The sequence below is a fragment of the Sinocyclocheilus anshuiensis genome, unplaced genomic scaffold (assembly GCF_001515605.1).
Source record: "Sinocyclocheilus anshuiensis isolate Anshui unplaced genomic scaffold, SAMN03320099.WGS_v1.1 scaffold1162, whole genome shotgun sequence".
In the NCBI taxonomy this organism is placed as follows: Eukaryota; Metazoa; Chordata; class Actinopteri; order Cypriniformes; family Cyprinidae; genus Sinocyclocheilus; species Sinocyclocheilus anshuiensis.
Genome location: NW_015540875.1, coordinates 1,079,163 through 1,089,821, shown reverse-complemented (window position 1 = coordinate 1,089,821; position 10,659 = coordinate 1,079,163). Strand labels below are relative to the sequence as shown.

The 10,659-nt window shown below is 33.3% G+C and overlaps 1 protein-coding gene across 1 annotated transcript in view; it reads left to right on the top strand.

Annotated features, from left to right (window-relative positions):
* LOC107688202 (ubiquitin-conjugating enzyme E2 E2) overlaps positions 1 to 10,659 on the top strand; it is a 31,196-nt gene that overhangs the window by 7,964 nt on the left and 12,573 nt on the right. The gene's annotated exons all lie outside the window — the stretch shown is intronic.

Genomic DNA, 10,659 nt, shown 5'->3' with positions numbered 1-10,659 from the left:
ATTTTTATTAAATTTTTTTTTTTTTTTTTTTTTTTTTTAAACATTTATCTGTATTCCTGATCCCATATTCTAAACAGGTTTACTACAATTATATAATGACATTTATACATCCACAGGCAGTTATGATTTGTTTGGTGTCATAAATTAATTTACTTATTTTTTTACTTTCTTTAATAATAATTATTATTGGTGTTATTTCATAATTAATGAATATTTATGTTTTAGTTATAATAAGTATTATTTTATTATTTTTATTCATTTATTTTTGAATCTTTATGTATTTTTGTTTATTATTTTAATTATAGAAAATATTTTTATATATTTTTTATTATTTTAATAATAAAAAAATATTTTATTTTTTTAAAACATCTGTATTTCCAACCCCCTTTTTTAAACTTATTATTATTATTATTATTATTATTATTATATAATGACATTTATACATCCACAGGTAGTTGTTTCTTGAGTTATGTGACGAGTCATAAATGAAATTATTTTCTGAACAACTTCTACTCTTATTGTTGTAATATTTACTCAAAAACTGATAAAAGAAAATGCACACTATCCATAGGCAGCTGTTAGTAGATTAATTTCCCAGCGATTTCTTCACCTGTTTTATCATCTGTGGTCTGTAATAGCACATCATTCATGAGTGGAGCACAAACGGTGTGAGTTTCACTCCAAAGTGCCACTGTTTCTATTTAGATTATCCAACAATATCCATGTCTTAAAGATAATATCAGTGCTTTCAGAATACATCAGTGACTGTAACTGGAGATCACTGATAAAGCGGTCATATTCGGCGTTATCACATTCATAGCTTGGAGCAACACGCTGAAATCTTCACTTTTAGGAATTATTGTGACAGTGAGGGATGTTCTTACGGATCATATCTTATATCGTGGTTTCTTTTCATCCTCTAACTTCATTCATACCTGACAAATGTGTCCCTTCTACCAGACGAATGAAGCACCAGATGCCAACGTAATAATAAATCATGTTTACTTTGTAAGCTGTTGGTGAGATACAAGCGAGAATTGAGTGGTGCCGTTTTTGTGAGAGTGCTTTCCATTCAACTCTTCCCGTATCAATAAGAGCGTCTCCAAATTGATATAGAGTTGATCCTGGCTGCAAAAAAAAGCTGTAAGTGTTCTTTGGATATTTGTGCACAGGTTTTGTGCCTGTGAGCTGAACCGACGGTAATAGGATTTTGTCAACAAAGAGAACAACAGGCGCCGTTCGAGACTGGAATAAATACCGTAACACATTTTTTCTGGCAGCATATTGTGAGTGTTATGCTGTTGTGGAAGCAGCTGCAGTTTCACAGGGAGTGAATGACACCGTGAGCTGTGATCAGGCGACATGGCATACATTAAAGGGGTCATAAAAAATGTTGCTAAAAAGAACATTATTTTGTGTATTTGGTGTAATGCAATGTGTTTATGTGGTTTAAGGTTCAAAAAACACATTATTTTCCACATACTGTACATTATTGTTTCTCCTCTATGCCCCGCCTTTCTGAAACGTATCGATTTTTACAAAGCTCATTGGTCTGAAAAGCGAGGTGTGCTCTGATTGGCCAGCTATCCAGTGCATTGTGATTGGCCGAATACCTCAAGCGTGTGACAGAAATGTTACGCCCCTTACCATACTGTGTTTCCATCATACAGTCTATGGTTTCCATGTGTTCGGCGCGACGAGACAAAACCAATAAAACCCATTACAAACGAGGCATTTGTTGCATCCAGTGGGGACATAATTACTGATTGTAATGACTCATACTGTTTTTATGCTTTGCGTTGCGTATTGCGCCGCGTAAACATAAAACCATGTCTGCATTTGTGATCGGAGAAATGACAAACAACAAGCCCTACTCTACACTGCTCAAAACTCGCGTTTGAATCATCAGTGGCAAAAGTTGCAAAGTTGGAACTGCCCCACTTTATAGAAACTTTGTCCTCTTTTGGACATGGCGGCGGCAACACCAATACTACAGCGAGAATAAAAGTTACACCTTCTTTATGCAAATCTTCCCACACAGTGACGTAGATATGTGGGGGCGTGTTAGAACGAACCGTTTTAGGTAGGTGTGGCTGACTCTTAACTTTTATAAAGAATATCTCTTTGGATTTGAGACCTTAGTCTTTGCAACTTTACAGATCTTCTTTATGCACCAAGAGCTTGTAACACTCCAAAGAAAAAGGAAAAATTTAAATCGCATCATATGACCCCTTTAACTCTGTTAGTGACAGACTTTTCAGTGTTATACACTAGGGCGATTTTTCGATTAATCGTTTTTTTAAATGACGTCGATTTGATATTGATTCTCAAAAGCCGCGAATCTAACTTTTCCGGGATTTATTTCAGCACACATTTAAAATAAGATCTGATTAACATGAATCTTATCATTAGTCTTCTCCACTAGATGTCACCCTTATTTACCTTGCGCGATGTTACAGATTTAAAATACAGGCATGTGGCTTAATTTCTTTTTATTAATTCACCATTTGTAAACTGATGTTTACTGTTCATTTTTTAGAAATATCAATCGCATTTGTATTAAAACTATATTCACTGAATGTAATCAAAAAAATCGAGAATCGAATCTAATCGAGAGCTTGCGAATCGGAATCGAATCGAATCGGGACTTAATCTATACCCAGCCCTATTATATACACCTTGTTAGAGCTGGGCGTTATTATGGTACAGTATCATGTGACAGTAGAAATGGGCTATATATTAACTTATAATTATATTAATGCGCTGGTTTAATTGATGCACGCACACACACCGAAAGAGAGAGAGAAAGGAGAAGGAGAGAAAGATAAATAAGTAAACAATAGGATAAAAACGACAGATCATTTCCATGTTTTTGCCACAAAATTAGGTTTTATTATGTACGGAAAGCACATACTCTATCTCTCCCTCTCTCTCCCTCACAGACGCAGTTTGTTTAAAATGACATTTTGGAATTAGCATCGGAGGCATTGGATGAGATGCGGAAGAAATTAATCCTACTCTCAATAGCTTTTTAAGTAGAAAAACCAGACAAATGCTTTGAAATATATCATCTGATCGATGTCTTGAGGTGTGGTAACCGTAGTATAAGTGGAATAATTGACTTCAGTCCGTTGAATTCTTAGAAAATAATGCACGTCGGGTGTGCATTATTTTAAGAATTCAATGGACTGAAGTCAATTATTTCTTACTTATTTAATGGATTAATAAATTGTAATATTATTCATTTCATTGATTAATTGTCTTCTATCAAATTGAATGTATTAAGAATAGGGTTGCAAAAAGGTGGAAAATTTCCAGTAAGTTTCGGAAACATTCCAGAAATTTTGGAAACTTTCCAGGATTTTTTTTGGAATCTTCCAGGGATTTTTGGAAAGTTTCCGGAAATTTACCGGAAATTTTCCACCCTAATTAAGAAGTTAATTTAATAAAAAATAGACATTTTATTAAGGATTACAGATTTAAAATACAGGCATGTGGCTTAATTTCTTTTTATTAATTCACCATTTGTAAACTGATGTTTACTGTTCATTTTTTAGAAATATCAATCGCATTTGTATTAAAACTATATTCACTGAATGTAATCAAAAAAATCGAGAATCGAATCTAATCGAGAGCTTGCGAATCGGAATCGAATCGAATCGGGACTTAATCTATACCCAGCCCTATTATATACACCTTGTTAGAGCTGGGCGTTATTATGGTACAGTATCATGTGACAGTAGAAATGGGCTATATATTAACTTATAATTATATTAATGCGCTGGTTTAATTGATGCACGCACACACACCGAAAGAGAGAGAGAAAGGAGAAGGAGAGAAAGATAAATAAGTAAACAATAGGATAAAAACGACAGATCATTTCCATGTTTTTGCCACAAAATTAGGTTTTATTATGTACGGAAAGCACATACTCTATCTCTCCCTCTCTCTCCCTCACAGACGCAGTTTGTTTAAAATGACATTTTGGAATTAGCATCGGAGGCATTGGATGAGATGCGGAAGAAATTAATCCTACTCTCAATAGCTTTTTAAGTAGAAAAACCAGACAAATGCTTTGAAATATATCATCTGATCGATGTCTTGAGGTGTGGTAACCGTAGTATAAGTGGAATAATTGACTTCAGTCCGTTGAATTCTTAGAAAATAATGCACGTCGGGTGTGCATTATTTTAAGAATTCAATGGACTGAAGTCAATTATTTCTTACTTATTTAATGGATTAATAAATTGTAATATTATTCATTTCATTGATTAATTGTCTTCTATCAAATTGAATGTATTAAGAATAGGGTTGCAAAAAGGTGGAAAATTTCCAGTAAGTTTCGGAAACATTCCAGAAATTTTGGAAACTTTCCAGGATTTTTTTTGGAATCTTCCAGGGATTTTTGGAAAGTTTCCGGAAATTTACCGGAAATTTTCCACCCTAATTAAGAAGTTAATTTAATAAAAAATAGACATTTTATTAAGGATTACACAATTATAAATGGTAATTAAATGTATTTAAGTAAAATTAAATATGTGTATATATATATTTTTTTTTTTTTCAATTTATATTTAATGTAATGTAATTTACTTTTATTTATTTAATTGACTGATTGAAGGTCTTCTATTAAATTTATAATTTTTAAATGTACGAAATGAATAATTGAATAGAAAAACCTCAAATAAATGTAATTAATTAAATGTACTTGGTATATTGTATTTAATATAAGAATTTATTTCAAAGGATTATTTATTAATTAGTTTTTAACCCATACCATAAGATTTGGTTCATACCACCCACACTTGCATCTATCTCTATCTGGACGGCTGTAGTTTGTGTGTTGTGATATTCTCTGTGAGATGCTTGCATCAGCAGCTGATCGGAAAGTCACCTCTCGTTCCCCGGAATACTGCTGGCTGTTGATTAGCATTACGGTCCTGAGGGAAAATCCGCGCAAGTCATTTTTCACCTCCTGACCATTAGCTGCAGCAGGGAGGATATGCATATTCATGAGGGGGAAATGATCTTGATCATGTGTGTCGAAGGCCTCCATCTTAAACCCGAGATAAAAGCTGATACACACAATTCAAATCAGAGAGAGGGAAATGTTCATGTTGTTTCTCCTAATGGCCAGACAAGGCATGATGGGTGTTTTTTCAACTAGACACTCTTGGCCCTCACTGGTTTCATTTTCTCCATTTAATTCTATTAAATCTAATTCTGTTATTTAACTTTTTTTTTTCTCCTGAACCATTTTGCGATAGAAATTACATTTTAAACATTTTTATCATAAAACATTCAACTTATTTCATAGTTAACATTTAAGTATTTTTTAATACATTTTTGCATACTAATTTATGCATGTATTTATGTATGTATGTATTTATTTATTTATTATTACTACTATTGTAAAATATTACAAGTAAATAAATTATGTAGTAGTAATAATAATAATAATAATAATCCATTTACAAGGCTAATTTCAGTTAACATTTTAAAGTATTTAAAAAAATTTTTTTATTTATATTAGTTATTATTATTATTATTATTACTACTACTACTACTACTACTACTACTAATATAAAATTACAAATAAATAAATGAATTGAATAATAATAATTTATTATAGCTATTTCATAGTTAACATTGTAAAAATATTTGTAAAATATTTTTTACTTTTTGCATATTTGCAATTAAATAATAATAATAATTTTTGTTGTTGTTATTATTATTATTATTATTATTATTACTGCTATTACTATTATAAAATATTCCAAATAAATAAATGTATTATTATTTTTATTATTATTATGAATACATTAATTTATTCATAAAATTTAATGATAATAATATATTTATTATTATTATTATTATTATTAATAATAATTCATTATTTTTCTCTTTGCAAGTGATATTTGTTAATTTGATTATTAGCTATTGTGGACTTTAGTTGAAGGACTATAAAAGGGGTAAAATAATAAAAGCTGTATGTCAAAAACATTTGAAAAGTAACAAAATCGTAAAATATTTCCAATAAAATTTTAGTCAGACCCTCATATAACACAGAAAAACATTGAAATGTGTTTGTTTCAATAAAAATCAGTGCCTACAACATAAAGGTGCCTGTAGTTGAAGAAAGACGCAGCTATGAATTAGTTATGAAGTGTTTTCAGACAGCTGCACCGATGTTGGCAGGCCCTGATTTTTTTGCCTAGTGTGGAAAGACTGTTGTTTGATCTGGAGTCGTTTTCAATGCTTGAGTCTTGAAGGCAGGAAATGTTTGGCATATCCTGCTGCGCTGCTCGCTGGGATCACGTTTTAACACGCGAACAAACAGGAAGGAGGGATCTGGCTCTGTGATCGTCAGTGCACGACACTTAAAATATCACATTAGCTACCTGTTTATTTAAGTGTTATCCAAATGCCGCGTGCTCTGGATGTGTTTGCAGAGCCGCGGTGCAGGTGTTTATTTAACACACTGCAGTGTTTATCCCCACACCAACCATCATCATGCCTTAAAGCTCAAGTGTGTCTTTTTTTTTTTTTTACGTTAAAACGCTTTCTCCTGTCCTAGATTTATATGCAAATTAAGTCAATTATTTAAAATCTTAATGAAATCTTAATTATTTGCTAATAACAAAATTAGCATGTGAAACATTAAGAGATCATTAATCTAAAGAAAGCTGATGATTGATTGATTGTTTTTACTTATTCATCATAAATATTTGTTTATTTATTCATTCATTTTTATTGTATTTTAATAATTTATTTATTCATAATATTTACTTGTTTGTTCATTTATTTATTTATCTATCATTATTATTCATTTATTAATTTGTATTTTTATGTATCATTAATATTTGTTGTTTATTCATTTTCTTTACTTATCCTTCATTTTTATTTATTTATTCATACATTTTATTTAATTGTAATATTTATTTATTTATGAGTGAAGTTTGCGATGTTGTTGTGCTAGGTTTACTGTCTCTCTCAGGTTTAAAGCATTCACCTCAAAAAAGGTATTTTTCACGTGTCAAAGCAGAAGGATGATGAATTCGCTTTACTTTCATGATTCAAGTGTCCGTTATAAATATCAGAGCTGCAGATGGTAGCATATTCTTACATTAAAAGCATTTTAATTCAGGGAGAATTAGAGGCAGTTTGCTCCATGGCTTTGTGCGTTTTATGCTGCTGAAGTAGTATCACTCATGCACAGTGTGCAAAGCCTGTTTATTATTATAATTATCCGTGATGCATTATTCATAGACAGCCTAAGGCGAGCATACTGATCTGTATGAGACTGTTCGACCGCCTTCGGGGGGATTTGATTTCGATATGTAGCATAACTCTTAAATTCTCCAAGTTTAATATTGACCCCCTGGCATTTTTAATAGATTTGCGTGGAAATCAGATTACATGAGCAATCGAAGCGCTAAAAAGGGTCTATCATGGTACTTTTGTGTAACAGAATTCGGCAGCCATGGCAGAATAAACACTTTGAACTGACATGGAAAATTCTATTGTGTCATGTTGTAATAGGATATTCACTTGGGCCCTGATCGAGCAAATATTTCCCTCTTAAGCGCTTGTTTCGGAACTAATTGCTTGCGTATTTGTGCGGGAGATGAGCTATTGGACGGTGTCATTAAAAGAAGCCGTATCATCAGAGAAAGCACAGACAGACTCGACTCAGCCGTAATTGTTAGCGGGGTATTTCACGGTCAGAGGAAGAGAAGATTGCTTCATTAAGTTCGTGTTCTGATAACCACCGCAGCACTGCATAATAGACCGTATTAACTGAATGAATACACAATTACAGAAGAGTGCTGCGCAGAAATGCTGAACTCAGGCAGATAATGTCTCTTTGGATAGAGATGCTGATTATATAAACAATTTAAAGCAAATGTTCATTGACAAAAAGAAAATGCAATCATTTACTTAGCCTCATGTTGCTCCAAACCAGCATGACTTTGCTTTCTTCTGTTAAAGAAAGTAAATCCATACGACTAGTGCACTATATTTCAAGTTTTGTGCAAGGAATAGACTAGAGATGCACCAAATATTTGGCTGCTAACGGTTTCTGTCTACATTTCAGGAGTGTTTTAGAAAATAGATCTAAAATATGAAGCGAAATTACATCTATTGATCCTGATATGGCAAAGTTAATTTGCCATATAAATCAAAAGATAAATCCGTAAAATAAATCAATCAATACAGTAAAATCAAGTACTAATATAAATCAAATAAATAAAGTAAAATAAGTCAATAAATCAATAAAGTAAAATAGAGTAAAATAAATCACATACAATATATCAATCAATAAAGTTAACAAGGATACTAGCTTATAAAAACAAGAATGAAAAACTACAAAAATGGCATTTTTTGGATGCCAAACACTATTGGTTTTTATGTCTTGTGTCTCAAACTTCACTGATGTCAGTGGTGCCATATTACTGAGATTAGAGTACTACAGCGGTGGATACAATTTTCAGTAAAAAAAAACGTACACTTTGATCTGTTCCTCGCACAAAGCTGTAGAATGGATCCAGAAATCTTGAAATATAAACAAATCACTGATGTTTTTGAGTCCCAGTCCCCATTTACTTTCATTATATGGGTGACTATATTCCTCAAAACCTTTTGTTTTCCTGCAGGTTTGCAATGACATGAGAGTGAGTAAATTAAATCATTTTACGAACTCTCAGGTGTGCACTAAACTGCATTGTCCATCTTTATCGACTAGCGTTAACGAGGGTCGTATTTAATAATGTTTTCATCTACTACATTCGTCATTGATTAAACATGTCAGAGCTGTTACGTTAAAACCTGCTCGTTTTATAGTTGATTATGTCTGTGCCTGCAGCTTCCGTTTAATTCTGCTCTGACCTTCTGGCTGAATGTGTGTTTGCCAATTAGTTTTGCACATTGACCGATCGCACAACCTTGCCTGCAGCCCACACATTAATAATCACACATTGTTTCACATTGCATTTTCTTTTTGCAGTAATTAGATGCTCAGTAAGGCAGGGGTAGAAAAGCAAATAGAGAACGACAATATGTTGTTTGTTGTCACAAACTATTTAACTTTAGGATATGGAGTTTTCTTTCAATCCTGGTAGGGAAAGTTCTTACTGTCATTTCTCTCATGAACTGTGCTTTGTGATTTAGATGAGATGAAAACGTTTGGCTAAATGTATACAGTGTGTGCAATTGTAAGGATTGTAAGTCTATCCCTCACAGCATTGTTTTCATCCACGTCAAATTCAGAATGGTGTCTAACCTGACTAAGGTCTTTAACATATTTGCCTGCAGAGAGATACCCTTAAAAGCCTTAAAGGGTTACTCCACCCCAAAATGAAAATTCTGTCATTAATTATTCACCCTCATGTCGTTCCAAACCCGTAAGACCTTCGTTCATCTTTGGAACACAAATTAAGATATTTTTGATGAATTCTGAGAGCTCTCTGACACTCCCATAGACAGCAATGTAAGTAACACGATCCGCACCACACGGATACGTTTTCTACGTTTATTTACGCTTTGATTTGAATAAAAACAACGTATCCGCATGACGCAGCTGACACAGAATAGCATACGCTGTTTGCGTTCAGTGGATATTCTCCAAAATGGCACCAGGGTGTCGCGGAGGAGACGAGTTGTTGAATAAAGTCGTTATTTTTGTTTTCTTTGCGTACGAAAAGTATTCTTGTAGCTTCGTAAAATTACGGTTGAACCCCTGATGCCACATGGATTATTTTGATCTTGCTACATTTCTGGACCTTGATCGTGTTACTTGCATTGCTGTCTACGGGAGGGTCACAGAGTTCTCAGAATGCATCAAAAATTAATTTAATAATTTAATAAAAAAATAATAATCTTAATTTGTGTTTTGAAGATGAACAGAGGTCTTACGGGTTTGGAACGACACGAGGGTGAGTAATTAATGACAAAATTTTCATTTTGGGGTGGAGTAACCCTTTAATTGATGTACACCGTTTACTTGAATTCTCCCATTAGAGTTTTTAAGAGCCAAAAGTACAGAGGCTTCAGACTAATTTCCATTTGGACATCATTAAATCACGTTTCTGTGTCGTAGCTGACTGTAATCTTTTTCAAAAAGCACAATGGCTATCTCAGATGAAACTAGGGGTGTAAGAAAATATCGATACACGTGAGTATCGCGATATTTTGTTTGCCGATACTGTATCGATTCTCAAAAACGGAATATCGATATTTAAAATAAAATAAATCCTACAAGATTCATGGCAGTTGTTTCGTTTTGAGTTTATATCCCAACCGCTAGATAGCAGTCTTCATCTCTAAACTTAAAACAGTGACAGGAAATACTAGCATTAGGGCACGCCACTAATGTTAGCATTAATATAGTTCGCTGTCGGTGTACAAAGCTGAAGTGTGGTGTCATTTGGGCTTTTGTGGTAACGTCCGCCCTGGGACCCTGGTCCCGCGTGGGGTGCGGCGGGCCGTAAGGTCGGCTGCAGCTTTTTCTCGTGTTGGGGGCGGTGCTCGTGTCGCGGTCTCAGCAATTCCACGTATTTCATGTATTTTCCATGTATTTATAAATACAAACTGAAAAACCTGTGAAATCCAAGTGGAAAGGTTCTTAGAATGTTTAACATCTGTATTTATTTTATTGTT